General features: G+C 45.9%; 1 pseudogene across 1 annotated transcript in view; it reads right to left on the reverse strand.

Moving 5' to 3' along the window:
• Nucleotides 1–988: 988 nt before the first annotated feature.
• LOC146813082 (uncharacterized) overlaps nucleotides 989–21,982 on the reverse strand; it is a 136,129-nt pseudogene continuing 115,135 nt past the window's right edge. The window contains exons 8-9 of the transcript XR_014966953.1: nucleotides 17,581–17,676; nucleotides 989–2,112 (exon numbers count right to left, since the gene is read on the reverse strand). The product of XR_014966953.1 is annotated as an uncharacterized LOC146813082 (transcript). The remainder of the gene's footprint in view (nucleotides 2,113–17,580; nucleotides 17,677–21,982) is intronic.

Consider the following 21,982-nt stretch of genomic DNA (forward strand, 5'->3'; position numbering starts at 1 on the left):
TTCTATATGGGCCTTAACATAACATGCTGAGAAGGAGGAATTTGCAACTAAAGTCTAGATGAATTTAAAATGCAATCCTAGAATGAGCTAACCTAGAGAGATGGCCCTGCAGCCTGGTGTGCGTGAAGTTTTTAATTTCTGTAGTTACGAAAAATTTTCACTTTGTACATACCTGCTAAAATAGTGGCTGTACAACTGTGTTAAAATAGTGACTATTCAGGCAATTTGTTTTGCATATATCCTTTTTCACCTCTTTTAAAATTGGTCTTTAGAAGAAGTATTTTCCAGAAAACAGGCAGCATTATTTTCCTCTGTGTAATTTTTTCACTATCAAATTATGACACATAGCAGACAGTGTTGATTTTGCCTTGTTTCTAGTACCGTAAACAAATGAACTCACAAAAATGGTAGGTGCAGAGAAAAAACGTTAGGATGGCAAAGGAAAACTGAAACACTTTTCAAAGTTTGTTTAGAATGAAACATCGGGAACTTAGGAACTTGCAAATGTTGCCAGCAAAAGAAAAGTGTTGTACTTCCCTAGTGCAAGCTCAGCCCCTCTGTTTATGTCTTACCAGCTTTAAATCAAACTCATCTTACCTGTCCATTAACTTTAATTCTGCCCTCTAGTCCCACGTTGAGAAAATAGCACATTGAACGCTACTTGAATTCTGCTCCCTAGATATACCTTCTTGGAGGCATTTGCCAGGACACATCTCACTTCCTTTGTATTTGCATTTGCTTTGAGGTCAAGGCATGTAAACCATGGAGCCCCAGGGTAACAAATGCTAATACAAGGTGGGAAGATGAAAACTGAGAAAGGAAGCTGCAATGCACGTTATGAAGTTAAAGAGGAGATACAAGTGCTTTTATTAATGGAATTTTAGTCACACGTTGCATCCAGTGGATGGCTTGTCTGAGTTTGGAATCCAAAAGAGGGGGCGGTCTCTTTTTCACAAGTCAAGCATTTGCCAATATTTCGTCTGTGGATGTGCTTCGGTGTGCTTAAAAGTCTGTGCTAAAGTTGTGATTGACTCCTTCACGGTACGTGTCCCTCTGAATGTTTTTGTTCTTGCACACGTGAAGAAGCCAGCCTAGTTCTAGTGTCTTCTACGTTGGGCTAACAGAGCACTTTGAAATTAGTAGCAGAAGAACGCTTCCTTTCACCTTCGGCTGTCCAACTCCCGGCCTCCAGTCCTTTGGAGTTTCTTAAGTATGTCCTAGATTGTGGAACATCTTGTCTGGCTTCTACCATTGGACCATTAAAACTCTCTCTCATGTGTGTTCTCTGGTGCCTAATGAGACTTTCCTTAAGGCTAAAGCTTTGCACACATTCAGTACATTGATATGGCCTCTCTCCACTATGCGTTCTCTGGTGCCTTATGAGACCTTCCTTAAGGCTAAAGCTTTGCACACATTCAGTACATCGGTATGGCTTCTCTCCACTATGTGTTCTCTGGTGCCGACTCAGACTTTCTTTCCAGCTGAAACTTTTCCCACATTTAGCACACTGATACGGCCGTTCCCCCGTATGTGTTCTCTGGTGGCCTTTTAGATGGTGTTTGTGGCTGAAGCTTTTCTCACATTCAGTGCAGTGGTAAGGCCTTTCACCAGTATGGGTTCTCTGGTGCCGAATTAGATTAACCTTCTGACTAAAGCTTTTGTCACATTCCAAACACTGATACGATCGCTCTCCTGCCTGTGTTATTTGGTGCTTGATAAAACCGATATTCTCGCAGAAACTTTTTCCACATTCAGTAAAGGAAGGAGGTCCCCAGTTAAGTTTTTTTTCCGATTGGCTTTTGATAAGCTGGGTCTTGACTAAAGAATTTCCGCAATCAATTGGGACATTTAATTGTCTTACATTTTGTCTTTCCTGATGAAAAATTGACCGTGATAAATTTCTGATATCACTTTCACAAATATCATATTTGTCTTTTTCCCTTTCCTGATTATTTTTGGACCATTGCTGTCGCTGGAAGTCTGTCCTCTTTTCACAGCTTCTGATATTATTTGCTTTTCCATTTTCTGATGTCACAGTGCAAAGAGAGGTGTTTTTCTCTATACGTGCGACTGAAAATTCATTGTTCCTTTCTCTGTCCATGCATGCACCAACTGTTGGATAGAAAAAAAAAGTGACATTGAAATCTTTATACAACGTAAAGACCACTCACAGTTATTACTTTTGAACGGATTGTGTGGTTTGATTTTTGTTGTGTTCCATGCCTTTCACACAATGCAGGCTTATGCCGCATGCCCAATAGGGACACTCATAAATCAGAATGTGGCATGGGCAACTTTACCTCTGGTGTCTGAAATGCCCAATCCTCGTTACAAGGGGAACCATATAAATTAGTTGCCAGCAATATTCAGAATCTGACCTGTTACCCAAGCTTCCCTCTCCGCCTTTCTCATCTCACTGAACCAACTCACCAACTCTCTTGACCGACCAGCATTAGGGTGGGCTGAAGTGGTTTGGAAAATGTGGTTCCCTCTTAACTTCTTTGGTACTGGATATAACTATTGGTCTGTTTGATGTCATCAGGCCACAGTATGTCTTTTTTCCTCCCAATATAAAACCTACTAACTAAGTATTTCACTCACTTTGTATTCCATAGCATTGCTCTTTATTATTTATTAGTATGGTTCATAAAGCCCAATCTGGCTCTCCAAAACATGTCTGAGAAACCAGTGTAGAGAACAGGTCAGTGAGGGTGTACCTGAACCACATTAATTCACATTAGCACGATTTGTTTCAGTGCATGAAGGCCAGAGCTCTGTGCTCAGTGGTCCTCATTGTGAGGACTGAATAAAGTCTGCAGGTGTATGCCCAACATGGGTGCCGTCATTGTGAGGGTTTACAATTGTCTTGCATGTTGTCACAAATGCTCAGCAACAGTTTTTTTCCCCAAATCTATCATTTTGGTCTAATCTCATTAGCACATGCGGTCCAATCGATGGCTCTTTGGTTTGCCTAATTGTAGACAACTCCTCCAAATTTGTTGTGTTGGGAACACAGTATGCCTCAAGGCTGATCAATGAAAATTGTGTAGGAGAGATAGGTAGAAAGATCAACTATGCTGCATGACAACTGCCACTATTATTGGGCATACATTCTTAGGTAAGAAAGAAAGGTTAATCTAAATCTAGATGCTACATTAAGCTATATGAATTTCTCCTCCTCTGCATCGGGCGAGAGTCGGTGTGTGCACACTATGCATCATTGAATCTTTCATGAAATAAATTATTTTTCTGTGCCCAGGGAGGTAGGGAGGGAACATGTAAATCTAATACAAACAGCAGACCAAGTGTTACAGATAAGTAACATTTACAGTTTGCAGCAGGTGTTGAGGCAGATCACACAATATGTATAGACTAAAGAGCAGTACCCCTCTTCAGTGCTTAATTTGTGCCTGTGGTATCCAGTGCTCAGCACCAGCACTTAATTGTCAACACCGGCACTTAAGGCTGTCTACCACATGGTAGAACTGTTTGTCTGATTCGAAGAGGAGCACAACAACAGTGGTTTTCCTTTGGGGCCTGGAAAAGTCTGAATTGTCACACTTGGAGTGTGATGTTTGGAAGTTGTGGTGGTACTGTCGTTGGCAGCACTGGCAGGGCCAATGGGTGGTGCGAGCTGCAGTAGCCTCCTGATGAGGGGCCCTGGCACATAGTGCTTTACAAATGAGGCACTGCCCCTCTTCCTTTACAGTGGAGGCTTGCAGAGAGTAGTTAGGAATCAACAAGTTAGAAGGCAAGTATAACACACAGACACACACACACACACACCACTCCCCCTCCTCTCTCCTACCCCCCCCCCCCCCCCCCCCCAGTAAAGTAGAAACTTGGCTCAGAACAAGAAAAAGATGCGTACCAACACACAACTCAGTGAAAACTGTGAGATGGAGACTGGGACCCTGGGATTGATGGAATTGGAGAACAAGCCTATGGTGCATTACAGCAAGTAGTAGTACTACAAGGTCATTTGGCCCTTTCAGAAGCTTAGGTCACACAGTAGTTCAGGGTCACAATAGGCAATAGCAGCAGAAAGATACTGGAAGCTTTGACCATGATGCCTGGCAATGTTGCATTTAAGTTCTGGCCTCTGCTACTCACTCTACTTCATTCATTCATTCATTCATTGCACTTCTGCACTGCTGTTATTTTGTCCTCTATTTAGTTTCTCGCATTATCCATCTCCCAATGGCCTCTTTGCTCGTATGTTACTACTTGTTAGTGGTTTGTTCTGGTCCTGCGTTTGTTATCCGCCTTGCAGGTGCAGCCAGGAGCGTTCAGATCCCAGGAGGTTTCCTGGTAATTAATGGGTTTCATCACAGCTTGACCGAAGCATCCACTGGTAAGTGACCTTGTATCCTGTAACTCAATGGTTCTCAACTTGTGGCCCGGACCTCTGGTGGTCAGCAAAATCTACTCAGTGGGTTGCGACAGCTTAGAAAATGTAAGAAATATTAACAGATCAATTAAGTGAATGTAATGAAAAGCAACATTTAAACGTGAACATTTTAAAATGTTCTGTAAGTGTGAAGGAATGTGAAATTAGACACAAAAAATTAAGTTAATATCCTCAAATGGATTCGTGGGAGCAGTGCAGGTGCATCAAACAGAATATAGTACGGACAATGAGTGGCCTACATAGAATTTAGGAAAGCTCTAGCCTTCTCATTAAAATGTAAATTCTGATTCTTTTAAATTTGTTTGTGAATTATATAAAATATTTTCTAATTTATATATTTGTTGGATGAATGCTTGTGTTTTGTATTTTTTGACTGTTGTTTTGTTGTTCAAGTCATTGAAAATGCTTATGCCAAACAAATTGATTTAGTGCGGATTCCAGAGTTCCAGTAATGAGTAGGTGGGGTCCACATAAGTGAAAAGGTTAAGAATCACTGCTTTTATTGATCGATACATCCACCCTTTGTGCAACATACTAAAGCAGGCATGTCCTCTCCAGGGTGCACTGCTTATTAGATGAGGCACAGGGAGAGCTCACCCTGAGCTGAGAATTGATGGCACCCTGTACCAGTCATTGACAAAGTGTGCCTTCCCTTATTTTGCTCCCTCCTTGGTGCTGGAGTGTGCACTAATGAGCCATCCAGGGCTTCAGAGGCAGACTCTATCTGAAGGAAGTGTTTGTGACTCATTTCCCCATCAGTGAAATCAGGTATTCAGACTAGCCTTCAAATTTTGCAAAACCGCATTACACTAAAGCAGAAGAATTTTGCTATCAAAAGTCATGGTTATTGCTATGGCAAAGATTCAAAGTGATTTACAAGCCACATGCCGCAAGCAACATTTTTTATGTGACAGAGGTCATCAATTACTGTCTCTAACGCGCAAGAGACACCAAATCTTGGCTTCCTCATTTCCACTTCCATTGGTTGAGATCTCAGTGAAACATTTGGTTCTCATTTTGCCTCACTTTCTCAATTGGCAGCACCTGATAAATTTACTGGGGATCCTCAACGTTATCAATCTTTTGTTGCACAGTGTCAAGAACACTTTAAAGCTCTGCTTTAGTAATTTGCCACTGATAGTGCCATGGTATCTGACAAGCTTCATTCTTCACAAAAGACACCTTGTTGTGGGTCAGTCCTTAAATTTTGAAATCTAGTCCATAATTGGAAGATTTTAAAGAATTTCTTAAATAATTGTCCACTGCTTTTGGAAAGAAGCAAACACACAAATTGCATATGCACGGTTACTAACCCTTAAACTAGGATCCAGTGATCTGGTTGTTGTATTCAGCAATTAAAAGTAGAAGCAACTTGGACAGCTAAAGCCACAGTGGCTGCTTTTTACAAGATCTTCATGAATACTGGATGCATGGCAAAATGGTGTGAACCGCCCTACAACTACAGTAACGTTTATGGATCTGACATTTCACACTGAAGCGTAGTAGAGACAGCAGGACGAAAGAGGTGACCGTATAGTTATATTTACCAATTTGTCAAATGTACACATAGAAGGTCTTTATCTCGCCAATCACAAAGGCCAAAGAGGAAGCCACACAAAGTTAAATGCGGACCCATTTAATACATTCTTCTAAGGCCTCCAAGTGTGTGTGTATACAACTATACAGTCACTGACTTGAGATCTGGAGGTTCTTACAACTGTGAGCTTAGCCCTGATGAAGTCTTGGCATAGAGGCTGAACGAAACATGTATTGGCTGAAAGCATTTGATTTGCTCGAAGTGTTTGATGAGGAGAATAAAATAAAAATAAAATCAGTTCTGGAAGAACTTTGAACATATTTGCCTGAATTGATAAGAGATCTCGAAAGGACTATTTCATATTTATTGAATGGTTTAAACCTAAATTCACATAAGTAGGGTGCATTTAATAATTATTACAATTTCAATAAAAGCACAAGTTGGTGTCGCTGCCACTATAAGTGTTGAGTAATTTTCACAAATGTGATTCTTTAATGTCTTTCAAGACGTTTGGAGAGGAAGAAATATCTTAAACAAGTCATTATAAGGGTCTGCTGGTGGTCGGTGGATAGAGTATTGAGTACTTCTTATATTTAGAGTCAGAGAAAGTTGCATGGCAGTTACTGAATGTTTTTTATCCCATTATCAAATGATTTTATCATTCTAACTTTGTTATTTAATAGAAAGTTTAGTGCCACTGTTTTAATATACACAAGTCTTTTTGTTTTTAACTTATGTTGAATTGTCATGATCGTTGTATACTGGATAGGTTTATATGTAAAACAGTCTTACAAAATATTGTTCATTAAATAAAAAAATGTTAAAAAAAAAAAAAAAAAAAAAAAAAAAGACATCCCAAACAAAGAGAACAAGAATTGCGGGTAAAGAAGACAACCAGATGATATAGGAAAAAGGCTCCAGCTGTAGAAGACAAAAGTGAAGTATAATGGCCGGAAGGGCAAAGAGGAAAACCAGGAGGTGAAATAAAGGCAGGAGGACTCATCATAAAAGGCACAGAGTTAGCCAGATGGAAAGGTGAGAAACCGGTTGAGAGATGGTGCAGAAGGGCATTCAGTGGACAAATCAAGCAGCTAGGAAGAGCATGCATTGTTAAATGCTTTAGGTTTCACTTATTTGATTAATACTAAGCTGTGTTTTGTTGTAAGTTGTAGCTTGGTGAGCAGTTGTACAATATAAGTTACTGAACCTTCATTAAAGTGTTAAGACTTACAATTACAATAGCCGAATGGAAATAACGGGCAGTGAGCAGGCTGTCGTACGATTTACTGTGTTTAACAAGAGAAAGGTGCATGGGTAAAGGCTTTGTAAGTAAAGCATAGTTGACGGATGGAGCAGGGACAGCTCCATCTGTCAATGCAAGGGAGAGGTGGGAGGTGGCGAAGCGAGACCTAGTGCAACCCGAGTTACACAAGTGAGAGGTAAAATGGGGAGAGACAGGGTCTCGGAGGGCAAGGGAAGGTGCAGGAGGAAGTGGAATTGCTGAGGGCAGTGAAACTATGGAGCATAGTAAGGGTTCAAGCAGGAGGTTTAAATATACATAAGCAAAACAATTAAGAACCAGGTCCGCTGTGCAGTTTGTGTTAGCGGGACCCCAATGTGTACTGCATACGCCGAAACAATACTCTAATCCCACATGTTGCTTCCTCTTTGCAGCCTCTTTATTGAAGCACCTCTCTCATGGCAGATTTTCAGCACTGCCTTATTTTGATCAAATGGGACAGCATGTGAAGCCACTTTTTGCTCTCATGAGTTGTTGATATGGGTCAACACACCACATAAGTTCAGCGTTATGTGATGTGCACACCTGCCCTAATCTCGGTGGAGGTCATCTAAGCGCGCCTCACTGAGGCCAGGTAGCTGGTCTCTATTTCGCAAAAGGTCCCAACCTAAAGCCATTCTGCATCGATAGCGTGGACAGTGAGTCTCAGCCCAGTAAGTGAAACCAATGAAAGACACGGAACGGAGCACAAAGCATGGCGGCAGGCGTTGTTATGGTAAAGCTTTGAGTTTGCTGACACACATCCCTGACTGACGTGCTTTAAAGAACCAATTGGACTCTGGGGGCGGGGCTGAGGGCTGTAAGCGAGGCTTGGAAAACGATGCATTCCAAGCCTCATAAGCCCCTGTATCAATCTTCTCAGCTCCCGTTTGATAAACTATGTGGGGATCGGATCAGATGAGAACTGTGCAATGAAGAGAGCCTGTCCCAGAGCTTTAATCCAATTAGGATATTAGGAAAAGAGAGAAATTGTCATTTTAATTGCATTTATTTAGAGCTTACTATCCCAGAAGAGGTGTCAAAGCACCTTTCAACGAGTGGCACGCTACTCCAGAACCCAAAAAGTATTAGTGGTGAATTAGTATAGGGAAATATTAAATTAATTTGAGCGGTGGACATGTGAGTCTGTTAGTTGGATTGAAAAGGATAGTGGAGGGATAGAAGAGGAAGGGTGTAGAAATTGTTTATTTGGAGATCATAGCAGTAGATTTGGGATGAGTAGAGAAGAAATGGAGGGGGAAGAGTCTCTAGAAGTGGATTAGGGAGAAAGATGAGGAATCGTATGAGACTAGGAGGGATACATGAGGGGAGGGTTTAGAAAGACTTGTTTTTATGGCATTAATGCACAAGTTACTTACTTGTGTAATGATATATCTGTAAGAGACATTAGTTAGTGATAGATTCCTTACCTAATATCCCCAGGCGACAGACTGGATCCGGAAAGTTTTCATCAGCAGAAACCCCTGCGCGTCGGCAGGCGTTGTTGCACGGCTACGCATACGTCGCTGGCGTCGTATCCACTGAGATGACGTCATCGGAGCTACTTAGATGCGCCCAAGCGTGCAGACGTCAGTTCTGTACACAACTTTTCTGCGCCAGGAGCGCAGAGCCATGCCAGAGACCGACTACTGGTGCAATAGAACTAGGGCCCTAAAAGGGATGACCTGAACCCTAGAGAACAGTTCGCAGAACGGGGAGGATGGGCGGGCGGTAAGGAATCCATCACTAACTAATGTCTCTTACAGATATGCCGTTACACAAGTAAGTAACATGTGCATCTGAAAGAGACACATTAGTGATAGATTCCTTACCTTAGAATACATACCCAAGCAATACCAACCCCGGTGGTGGGTCTGCAAAGTGAGATTACACCAGAAAGTCCCAGAGAACCAAAGAAGCAGTCTCTCCGGACCGGACTGTCAAGGCAATAGTGCTTGTGAAAGTATGAAACGAGGCCCAAGTAGCCACCTGACAGATGTTTTGCAGGGGGACACCGCGTCCCAATGCTGTGGTAGCTGCTGTCGCCCTGGTAGAATGGGCGCGTAGCCAAACCAGAGGTTCCCTTTTAGCAGAGAGTAACAGGCTTTAATGCACAAGACAATCCATCGGGAGATAGTGCACTTGTGCACAGCCCTGCCTTTCTTGGCGCCCACATAGCCAACAAAGAGCTTGTCATCCAACTGGAATGGTTGTGTGCGTTTGAGATAGAACGAAAGTGCACGTTTTGGGTCCAGACGGTGGAGCCTCTCCTCGTCTCTTGAAGGGTGCGGAGGCGGAAAGAAAGTGGACAGAGGTACAGGTTGCCCGAGATGAAAGGAATAGACTACTTTTGGTAGAAAGGAGGGACGCTGTTGAAGCACAACCTTGTCCGGATGAATCGCCAGGAAAGGAGGTTTGCAAAAAAGAGCCTAGAGCTCACTCACCCGCCGAGCGGAGGTGATGGCCACCAGGAAGACAGTTTTCAAAGTCAATAACCGCAAAGGACAGTTATGAAGAGGCTCAAAGGGAGCGCACATCAGGTATGTGAGAACCAGGTTCAAGTCCCATTGAGGCATCACAAAAGGAATAGGAGGGAAAAGGTGAGTAATGCCTTTGAGAAATCTATTGATAACTGGGGACTTGAAAAGAGAGGGCTGATCAGGCAACCTAAGAAAAGGCTGAGAGAGCATAAAGGTAGCCCTTGATAGTGCCCAAAGCAGAGCCCTGCTGGGCCAAAGAAAGAAGGAACAATAGGACCTCAGAAAGATGGGCAGCAAGAGGATCAACAGATTTTGCTGTGCACCATGCCACAAATGTTTTCCACCGACAGGCGTATACCGTTTTAGTTGAGGGACGCCTGGCTGCCAGAATCACATTACAGACTTCGGGAGGCAAGTCAAATGGAATCAGCCGTCACAGCTCAATCTCCACACAAGGCGGTGGAGGCTGGAGAGGTTCGGGTGGAGGACCGTCCCCTGTTGCTGCGACAGGAGATCCTCCCGAAGAGGCAGTCGGATCGGGGGGTGCACGCTCATACGGAGTAGCTCGTGATACCAAACTCTTCGAGCCCAATCCGGTGCCACAAGAATGACTTGGGCCCGGTCACGTCTCATCTTCTTCAGCACTCTGGGCAGAAGTGATATAGGCGGAAAGGCGTACAACAGACCGCAACTCCACTTGCGACGAAAAGCGTCGCCTAGCAAGTGCCGCCTTGGAAACTCCAACGCGCAGAACTGCTGACATTGCGCGTTTTGTTCGGTGGCGAATAGATCTAACCAAGGTTCTCCCCACTGCTGAAAGAGACCTTGCACCACCTCAGAGTGAAGACGCCATTCGTGATCCAACATGCACCTGCGGCTGAGTTTGTCCGCCCTGGCGTTCAGGGTACCTGCCAGGTGTTAAACCACCAAGGAAATGCCTTGACGTTCCAGCCACGTCCAGAGACGTAGAGCCTCCTGACATAGGGTCCACAACACCACCCCGCCTTGTTTGTTGCAGTACCACATGGCGGTGGTGTTGTCTGTGAACACCTGCACTACTCTCCCCTTGACAGAGGGAAGAAATGCTTTGAGTGCAAGTAGGATTGCCCTGAGCTCCAAAAGATTGATATGGAGCTTGGACTCCGCCAGAGGCCTCTGATCTCCGCCTCTCCCATGTGGCCGTCCCATCCCAGGAGGGACGTGTCCATCACTACTGTGTGCTCCGGTTGGGGAAGGGAGAGGGATCTGCCGCTGACCCAACGCTGGTTCGTGAGCCACCACTGCAAGTCCTGTGCAGTGCCCTTCGAGATATGGACGTAGTCGGACAGGTTCCCCCAATGCTGCGTCCACTGGAACTTCAGGTCCCACTGCAGAGCCCGCATATGCCATCTGGCATGATCGATTAGCAGGATGCAGGAGGCCATGAGACCCAGCAGCCTGAGGGTTTTGTTGACCGAAACCCAGGACCAGGGCCGAAAGGTTCGGAATCATAGCCCGAATGTCCCAGACTCGCTGTTTGGGAGGGTAAACCCAAAACTGCGCCATATCCAGAACCGCCCTGATGAAGAGGAGCTTCTGAGAGGAAATCAGGTGCGACTTCGGCACGTTGATGGAAAACCCCAGCAAATGCAGGAGGTCGGCCGTAGTCTGGAGGTGGGAGATGACTGCCTGGGGCGAGCCCGCCTTCAACAGCCAGTCGTCGAGATAGGGGAAGGCTGAAACACCTGATCTGCGCAGATGAGCTGCGACCACCGCCATCACTTTCGTGAACACCCGAGGGGCGCTGGTAAGGCCGAATGGGAGCACAGTGAACTAAAAGTGCTCATGGCCTACCGTGAACCGAAGGGAACGCCGGTGGGCCGCCAGGATGGGGATATGACAATAAGCATCCTGCAAGTCCAAATGCTACCATCCAGTCTTGTAGGTCTAGAGCAGACAAGACCTGAGCAAGCGTGAGCATCTTGAACTTCTCCTTCCGGAGGAAGCGGTTGATGTTCCGGAGGTCTAAGTTAGGACGCAGGCCCTTGTCCTTCTTTGGAACCAGGAAGTAGTTGGAACAACCACCACGACCTACTTCCGGCATCGGAACGCGCTCGATGGCCCCCTTGGCCAAGAGGGCCGCAACTTCCTGCTGGAGAAGTGACAAGTGATCTCCCGACATGCGGTGGTACTGAGCTGACATGGCTGGCGGGATAGACTCGAAGGGGAGGGAGTAGCCCCTTCAGACTATTTGCAGAACCCACCTGTCCGAGGTTATGGTGCGCCAATAGGGAAGGTGACGGCGAATCCTGCCACCAACTGGCGTCAGGTGGGCCTGAAAGACCGGACTAGGAAGGTTTAGAGGCGGCGGCAGGAGAGGTGGTGAACTGACCCGTCTGCTGTGCTCAGGACCCACCACAGCGGGTCCCACATCCGCGGCAGCGCTGAGACTGTGGCTGCGCAGGAATGCGGGTCTGAAAGGAACACGCCTGGGTGCCCTGACCGGGACCTCGAAAGGACCAAAAAGTGGACCCCGAGGGAGTATGTGTGGTGGCGAGACCCAAGGACTGGGCCGTAGCCCGAGAGTCCTTAAAGGGTTTCAGGGTGCTATCCGCCTAATCACTAAAGAGGCGTGTACCATCAAATGGCATGTCCAACAAGGTTTTCTGAATATCCCAGAGAAGCCAGTAGTTCGGAGCCAAGCATAACGACGGAGCGCCACTGTTGTGGAAAGTGCCCTATCGAGAGAATCGGCCGTGTCAAGCCCACAACGAATAGTACATTTTGCAGCATCTCTCCCTTAGGTAATGGCTTGGGAGATAACCTCCCGTGCTTCCACAGGGCACTGAGGCAACACCTGTGCCACAGTGTCCCACACAGAATGGGGATAGCAGCCTAGCAGACAGGCAGTATTCACCGCCCTCCAACCCAGAGCTGGCAGATGTGAAAATCTTTTTCCAAAATTGCTCCAGTTTCCTAGATTCCTTGTCTGGAGGAGCAGATGGGAACGCACTCGGCAAGGTAGAAGCCTGGACAACTAGACTCTCAGGCGTCGGGTGTTGTGTGAGAAAGCTGGGATCGCCCGGCACCGGGCCATGGCGGCGCGCCACACCCTTGTCTACAGGAACTCCTGTGTTAGGTTTGATCCAGGTGCCCAACAGGATATCAGGAAGCGCTTCATTTAAGGGCAGTAATGGCTCCACAGACGAATGGGGCTGCAGCACCTCAGTCAGGATATTGGTCCTGATAGGTACAGAAGGGAGCTCGAGGTTAAGAGCCTCAGCCGCCCTACGCAACACCACTAAAAAAGTCCCAACCTCCTCCGTGGCCACGGAAGAAGGGGACAGAGTACCAGGGTGATCTACTGGATCCTCCACATCACCTTCCCATTCAGGCTCATCCTCGCATTGAGCTGCAAGAGGGTCCTCAGACCCCTCCCAGTACTCCCCTTCGTCCACTGGTTGCTGAAGAGGCCGGTAAGGACGAGGTGCCCTGGGAAATGGGATAAACTCCCCTCCAAGAAATAGAATGGAAGGGGAGGGTAAAATACCAGTCCCGGTTCGGCGCCATCTGGAGTCAGCGGCGGCACCGCACCTGGTGCCAAAGCCGGATCCAGGGCCGGAGGAGAGGCCCGAGCCGAGGCCAGAGCCGGCGGTGCCGCAGTGTATGGTGCCGGCATAGCAGAGGCCAGAGGCGGCGGCACGAAGGCAAACCCTTCTGACGGATCTGCGGGGCCCAGAAGCGCTCCGGAAGGACCCAGCGGGGCAAACAAATGGCGCACGGCCGACATGAAGGCCTGCACCTCGTCCGAAGTTGCGTGCGGTCCCAGAAAGGGTGGAGAGGTCGCAGGAAACAACGGAGCCGCAGGGGAGTTACCGCCCGCCCCCTCCACCGCGTCCCACGACCAGTGATGGGTAGAGGAAGAGCGATGTCGCTTGTTCAACTTTTTATGGCACCTAGATTTACATGTCCCCAATTCCGACGAGCGATGCGGATGGCTCCGCGACCGGTCCCTCGACCTCCCACGGGATCGGGACCTCGATCGGCATGGAACCTATTGCCGGACCTCCAACAACTTGCGGGAATGCTCCCGTAAATCATTCAGCGCCATGGCCTGACAATCGAGGCACGTCTCGGGGTCATGGGCGTGCCCCAAGCAGAAGAGACACACGTCATGCGGGTCCACCACCGACATGTAGGGCATGCCACCAAAACATGACTTAAACCCGGGCATACCTACTGCACCAGGAGTCAAGTACTCGACAAAACAAGTTGTAAGAAACCAAGTTAAAACGTTTTTTAACTAGGGGTACTGCTCTCTCTCGGATCTGCGCTGCTGCGCAGAAAAAGAAAGAACTGACGTCAGCGCGCGTGGGCGTGTCTAAGTAGCTCCGATGACGTCATCCCGGCGGATAAGACACCAGCGACTTACGCGGAGCTGTACGACGACGCCTGCCAACGCGCAGGGGTACTGCTGACGAAAACTTTCCGGATCCAGTCTTGACGCCTGGGGATATTCTAAGGTAAAGAATCTATCACTGACGTGTCTCTTTGAGATATGTGTATAGCAGTACTTGCAAATAAGCTCAGCACAACACAGTTCACCGGGAGCTTGAAAAAAATCTGTTATAGTTTGTTGAAAGACAAGCAAGTTCCTAACAGCTTCAGCCCATGTAACTCGTCTTGCAAATGTGCCATCCATAAATGATCAAATTCTACTTCTCCAAACTCCTGCAACGTGAGCAAATTCTTGGCAAATAAACATCATGCCTCTAAATAGTACATAGTTACAAACAACAGGGGCAACCCTAGAACCTGAACCAGGAGTAGGTAACACTATAGTCCAAAACAATGGTTCAAGTACAACACTAGGAATAAGGACAATTGTTTAGAGAAACAAATTAGGGAAAAGACCTCCCCAAATAAGAGAAGACAGAAAGTGCTATAATATTAAAAAATTAGTTTTTGAAAATTAAGAAAAAATATTTGTACGTGGGTATGGTTGTTTTATTAGTCGGGTAGCACTTTTCTTCTCTTATGTGGGGAGGTCTTTTCCCTAATTTGTTTCGCTCAAAAATTGTCCTCATCTAAATATTACATGGCATTCTGTGAGGACGTGCCCGATTCGAAGTTCTCATTTAAAAACAGGGATGCCCAAAACAAATACCATAGAACGTGCAAAAAAGATCGGCAGCCACCTTTGGAAAAAGTCCAACAACCCTATTGAACAGGATTAAAATGACCATTTGAGCAAATGTTTCCCTTCTAACAAAGGCTTACAAACTGCTAATGTATCACACACAAACCAACACATCAACAGATTAAACAGAATAATAGCAAGCAAAAGAAAGTGACCACCATAGTCAACCTTGAATTGTGGCAGAATTACAATTGGAGTGCCGTCTGCAAACGATTCAAAAGGACATTTACTCGCACATATTTGAAATGCACATACTGGACTGGTAAACACGATCGCAACTTGGCCGAGATAACAACAAAAATTCCGAAATAGAAATATGGATTTCCAAGCAAATCATGTCCTATGCGGGAAACAGATAAACCCCTTTTACCAGAAAAAGTAATACTTTGACTAGCTTGCTCCTTTCTGAAATCATCGAACACAATTCTCCCTCTTCTGCCCAAAAATCTCCCTCCTAAATGTGTACCTATCCATCATTCAGTCCCTCAAGTTAATCTCTAGTTGACCTGCATGGGCAAATCGTCTTATTCCAAATAAAAATACATTTTCAAAAACTGTGGCAGGGAGGTAGGAACCTGGAGATCAAATTGTCTGTATTAAGAGTAATTAAGCAGGGAGCACAGGTGCTGCACTTGCAAAAGAAGTTGAAAAAAAGATGCAAATCACTGTCACAACAAGAACAAAACACAACCTGCGCCCGGTGCACTCACCTTAAATATTATTTTATTTGCAACGTAGTAGATCCTCCTCATTTTACTAAGTGTACAAATGATGGAAGCAGTGCTATTTCACGGCGTAACGCAGCTCTTAGCTAAAATGATCCGTAAAGTTGCAACCCCTGATGATAAAAAGAGAAGTTTGCCCTGAGCCATTTACACTCCCACCGTGTGCTTTCTCAACTCGCCTCCAGCTACAGGAACATTGTAGTGTCTCGCACCTTCTTCTGTTTGATTGCCATGCCAAGCACTTTGCCACTGTGGCACGGCATCTCTCCGTTCTCGTGAACATTTGAAAATCCCGCCGCGGCTGCCCTGCCATTATCTAATCACTTAAAGGAGCATGAGGCATGGAGCTGTTATAGTTCCTGGATGACAGAAGAAACAATTTGGCTCTCTCTGTTGATTGCCCAGACCGTGAGCACAAAACGAGACATATTGCAAAAAGCGCCAAAATACATTTACGGGTCATGGAGTACACGGTGTGCTCTTGTGCATTAATGCATGCCTGAATGGCCCCTGCATCAAACAGCTTTCATTTGGAGCCATGCAAGGTGAGCCGCTGCCAGTGACGACAGCAGAGCAGAGGTGGGAGGCCGGAGTGTGGTGGGAGACGGGCTAGTAGCCAAGTTGGAAACCGATAGAGGACTACACATTAGCAGAGGCAGCCGCAGGTAAAATAAAAATGACACAGAGAAAGGACAGTTTCTGCAAGATCTCAAGTTATTGCTAAGATTACACTGAGAAAGTAGCAAGTATGAATCATGCATTTGCAATTCCGATCTGTCTTCTACACGCCGGGATACGAAGCATGCAACACACAAAAGAGTCTTGAAAAGCCAGGGACGACAACAAAATCTAGGCAACAAGTTAGGGGTTCTAAAGTAACTGCAACTACTGCCTGCCTCCAAGATGGCAGAAGTCTCACAAGGGCCGAAATGAGGATGTCTCAAGATGGTGGTCATTGAAGTGGTGCTTGGGAGGAGGGAAAAGAGGGTGAGGAAGCAACATGAGGGATGGAGACCAATTGTAGAGATCCATGCACTCTGCAGAAAGTGAAAAAACAAGGACAGGGCAAGCTTTGAGCAGGAAAAAGCTTTAAAAAAAAGATCCACGAGTGAAGACAGTACTTGAGTCTCAGGACACTGATAAGAGTAAATACACAAGGAAGAATAGGGTAATTCCATGCTACAACTGATAGAAACGGAGGAAAGGTAAGTGGCAAGCACAGAAACCAATGAAAAGCAAGGGGGCGGGATGAACGCCCCTTTTAAGATATAGATTAACAATATGTTTCAGAAGCACAGCGCAAGCGCTTGGCAGGCGAAACCTAAAAACAGAACCAGTTCAGTCAGAGTACAAGTTAAACTATTTAATGAGATATAAAAGTCATGACTTGCTTCAGGGGTCAGAGATGTTTTCAAATAATCCATTTTCAGGCCCTTCCTGAAGATAAGATTTGAATGGACATGAAAAGTGTTATGCAACTCTGCTGACATCAAGCAATTGCTCCTGCAAAGGAAATGTAATGTTTATATACGGAGATTCAGGGAAAACCCAAATAGTGTTATTGTTTAGAGATCCTCCTTTGATAGAAGGAAAAAAAATAAAAACACGATGCTACAACACTGATGGATTTAGCTAATCCGAATAATGAAATGCTGTAGTAGCTGAAAAAGTTTCATCACCTAAAAATGTTTACAATATTTTTCCAGATATGTGATGTCTTCACAAAATGAAGAATATCATTGCCACACAGAATGTCCTCGGTCGCAAATTCTTTGTTACAGACAGTGAGCAGGTTCTCGCTCGATCTGGAGAGGTCCCAGATCTGTACTAGGACTAAGACATCATTATCCACAGTATTCAAATAGTGTAATAATGACACAGAACCATTAACACCTGGTTGTAAATAAAAGTATTCTGAATAGTATCCTTTCATGTACTTTTTACCTCCTGAAACATATTTCCCACCCACCTGTGGGCCCATCCTCAGGCTCTGGCTCCTCTTTCAAACGTGATCCTTCCTCAAGTTTATCACTCATCGAGAATATCGCTGTGACCACCGAATCACCTGAGATAAGGAAAACACAAAATACTCAATTGAGATTTATAAACTATGAGCAGTTTGTTGTAAGTGCTAAGCTTCTTCAGAAAAGTCAACATTTTTTCATTGAAGCCCTTGTTGTCTTATCTCTATTACATTATTTAAAGTAGTTTTAGTAAAGGCTCCTTTTCAACCTGCTACAAAATATGTCCATTTGGATGGCAGATGTCTTGCTCACAAGATGTAGCAGCTTCTCGTCTCTTTGCCCAAAGCCGTCTCCACTCACTGTAGGAACTCAGGCCCTCAAGGACAGTATAGATCCCTAGACCACAGTAATATTAGGGCCAACACAAATATAGCAACTTCCCCTTGCAAATAACAACTGCCCTCTTACTGTTTCACCCCTCCAATCACCAATCGTTATTATTGTATCGGAACATGGCCATAGCCATGTTATGCCATGTATTTATAAGGCACTTGCTACTGTTTGTAGGGTCATATAGCAGGAGTGCATTCGGAACAGGACACTCTTCAGTTATGAGGTACCAGTGGGAAAAAGTTGAAGCAATCTGTTGACAGTGTATTTTATTTTTTTTTAAAAGTATTTAGAGGTGACGATTTGTGTATTGTTTATGGATAGATTAAATTAGATAGTGAAAGGCTAAATTTTGTTCTCGATCTCTGTGGGTGATTATGCGAATGGACGCGTGCGCACAAAGATATTGTCAAACGTTTTTGTGCTGCCAGGGAGCACTGTTGCCTCTTGATGATGGAAGGGTAGACTGAGAAATGAGCAGGCTTAGGACTACGAATACAACATTTTCTATGAATCAGCTAAGTTATTTGTGCATTGAATATCCTCTGCTCTCAATATGTGGAAAGATTGTGTAAAATAACTCAAATGGAAGTGTGGCAGAAATCATCATCATGCATCAGACAGTATTCTTTCCAAACATTCTCTCTGTCCTGAACTTGTATCCTTACTGTGTTGTTTTCCCGAAAACATGTATTGTTGCTGCTTCTTGGCAGAAAGCGGATTCTCAGGGGAGACAACGTCCTCATGTGAGTTTTCACAAGACAGTGCACTTGTACCCCTTGTGAGATATCCGTGGGCGAACTCCCTTGCAAATAGACCTTCCCGCTGATATCCTGGGAGTTGCTCCACTAATAGACTACCTTGGAACCACTTCTTGAGGGGGTGAGGCTATTTACTGTATATCACATACCTCTTCCTGATTTGTCTTCTACAATTTACATTTCCATGAATAAATATTTCCAAGCCAGTTAGTGAGAAATAATCGAAAGATGAATCTCTTTTACACATTGTCCAGATTCCCATATTTTGCTAATCATATCTAAAAATTAGGAGTAAACTATCGGCGCACACCTGAATTCAGCCATCTCCAGGGATTTCGTCTTTACATGAATCAAAGTTGGAATACTGAAGCATCAGGTGGCCCATGCCAGGTTCGAAAAATGTGTTGACTGGGGGATAGGACTATATACAGAACAATCTTGGAATTATCTGCGGCTTGAACATATTTTAATGGCACTTGAATTTGAAATTAAGAGATGATTTTTATGGGATCCTGTTACACGTGAAGCTCCTTTGCAGTAAGAACACAATGCCATGCGAGCATCTTAAGTCAAAAGACTTGTTGGCATGATGGAGTTACATGATGCAAGCGGTTAGTGACACCCACTGCTCAGCACCACAGAAGACAACCATTTCAGTGTTGAAAAAGACTTTGAACCCCCGGAGTGCTGATGCTTTTTGGAATCACATGGATGCATATTTGTGATAAGAGAAGATGCAGTGTATGTTTACAGTTTAGCTTGTGGGATTGGCACACCTGACTTGCAGCCGGTTACATGATCGGTCACACATTAACAGCCTTGTTGCATTGCAGATTCAATATCCAGCCCCTTATTCCAGGATCACACTCAAAGTGGTTCCAGAGGGGGTTTGCCCCTCTCTTTCCAAAGCAGAATCTGGACCCCTGACTTCAATCACTGAAGAAAGTCAGCTCGTAACAGTAAGTTATGTGCAGACAATGACTAAATTATTTTCTAAACCAGTAAATCTCTCGGGATGCTCACCACCTTCTGGTTGTCTTCATTCGAATCAAGCAAAAATACACATACAAATGCAGGAACTGCCAATCTTTGATAAAGACAACCTTTATTGAAAGCTATCCTAGTTGTAGCTATGGTGAGCAGCCTTCAGGCTAAGTCTTGAAGGAATGTAAAGCAGCTTATTTTACCAGTCTATAATGTCTTGAATGATCAAATGCAAGGACCACCACACCAGGTATATATTCAAAATATATGTATTTAAGATAGAACACACCCCTCTAGTCTCTTTATGAGACTGGAGTTCGAAGAACTTAGTTAGCAATCAACAGTAATAGCACAAATACACGTTTCGGCCCTAGGGGCGTACCAAACCATATACCAAAAAAGTGGTATAAGAACCATGACTGAACTAGACAAGGCCTAGTACCTGTAGAATCGCTGGGACCCCAAGGAACCACCCAAAGTAGTGACACAGGGGATCCACGGGGGCTGTATGCAGTGTGTGAACACAACCGCGGGTTCCCGTTAGCTTCTATGGGCAATGTCGCGGTTGGAAATTTAAAGGATTAGGGACACTTAAAATCGAGTAAGGACCAAATCCTTTTGGACTTAAGAAGTTCTGGTGTCTGGTCGCGTCGTCGATTGCAATGGAAGCTGGCACAGAACTGCTGCTGCCGTGAAGAGGAGAAGTGTCCGAAGAAATCCAAGCCTGGATCTAGGATATAAGGAACCTGAAAGCAGAGGGGACAGGGTCTGGGTCACTAGCCAGTGACCGAGGGCAGGATGGACCAATGCCCACAGATGTCGGGTGCTTCAGGTGAGTTGACGGGTGTCTTGACTCTTCAGCCACGAGGTCCAGGAGGCGTCGACGAAGTCCACGAGCCGGATTCGAGCTGTCCCACGAAGTCTGTCGAGTGCTGCGGTGTCGGCAACCAGAATGGACCCAACAAGCCTTGGCAACGGCAAGTCTCATGGAAAGAGAAGAAGGACGTCGGTGCAGTCCAGCAAGGTCTGAAGCACTCACCCAGTGAGGGTAAGTCAGGGCACGTCTGGAGCAACCAGGAAAGCCCAATTAGAAGAGGAGTTGCCTTCGTGGGGACCTACTAGCCAACGGGGTAGCGATCGCGAAGGAGCCTCAAGCGGTCGCACTTGAAACTGGCCCGCGGGTCACTCGTGGAGTGGAGGCCAGAGATCTTCGGTGCAGTTCAAGGCTGGGGCTACTCGGAGCCCAAAGCAGAACTTAAAGAATGAACAGGAAGTTGATGTACCAGAAATAGTACGCGGTGCCCAGGGGTCACGGTTCCTCGTCACCCACGAAAGCCACAGGCCTCAGCTTTACTGTGGACTCAGGGTAGCCTCGGGGAAGTCAGAAAATCCACCTCTGGTGATGCAGAGACTTCGGCGTCCAGCGGGAGCTTCGGAATTGCAGACCGGACAGTTGCTTCTTTGGTGCCTGCCAAGCAGGGGAGTCACTCCTTGACCCCAAAGGAGATTTCTTCCGTCTTCTAGTCGCAATAAAAAGTCGAAGGTCCAGGATATATGTTGCAGAGTTTCGTCCAGGGTAATCTAAAGTCGCAAGGACTGGGTTCCCATACTTATACTAAGTTTGGGGGTTGGACATACTCTAGGGACCCACCTATGGGAGGGTTTGGAAAGAGGGGTGGTTACACCCATTTCCTTTGTCCAGTTTCGCACCAGAGCAGGGGCAGGTAGCCCCTGCAACCGGATTGAACTGGACTATGCACAGGGACACCAAGTGTGCCCCCAGTGCAGGCCTTCAAAGCACCAGAGAGTGCTCCCGCCCAGCCCCAATACACATCTGCCTGTCTGGGGAGGTGGTTACACCTCCCTGGGACAGGAAACATTGCCCAGGCCTCCCCTGACGGAGTTTCGGTCAGCAGCAGGAGGCCAGACCCGTGTCTGTGGCAGAGGCATCCATTTTGTGATGCCAGGGCTCAAGAAAGTCCTACCGGGTTAGACCAGTGTGAACATGTCACTCCCTCTAGAAGGGTGGAATGCTACCCCTGCCACCAGAACTGGCGGGGGGTAGTCTTCCAAAGTGTTTGACACCAAACACAACATGTTTCCGTGCAGCCATCCCAAAGTTAGCCTTTACCGCGAGATTATAATGCACTTAAGAGTATATGGTCAGGCTGCACCACAAACAGCATCAGAGGAGGTACTCCGAACGCTGCAGAGGGGCTCTGCTCATGCAGGGGCACCCTCGCACATAAAAACCAAGCACTCTGCCTTCAGG

This window comes from Triturus cristatus, chromosome 7 (genome assembly GCF_964204655.1).
Source record: "Triturus cristatus chromosome 7, aTriCri1.1, whole genome shotgun sequence".
Taxonomy (NCBI): Eukaryota; Metazoa; Chordata; class Amphibia; order Caudata; family Salamandridae; genus Triturus; species Triturus cristatus.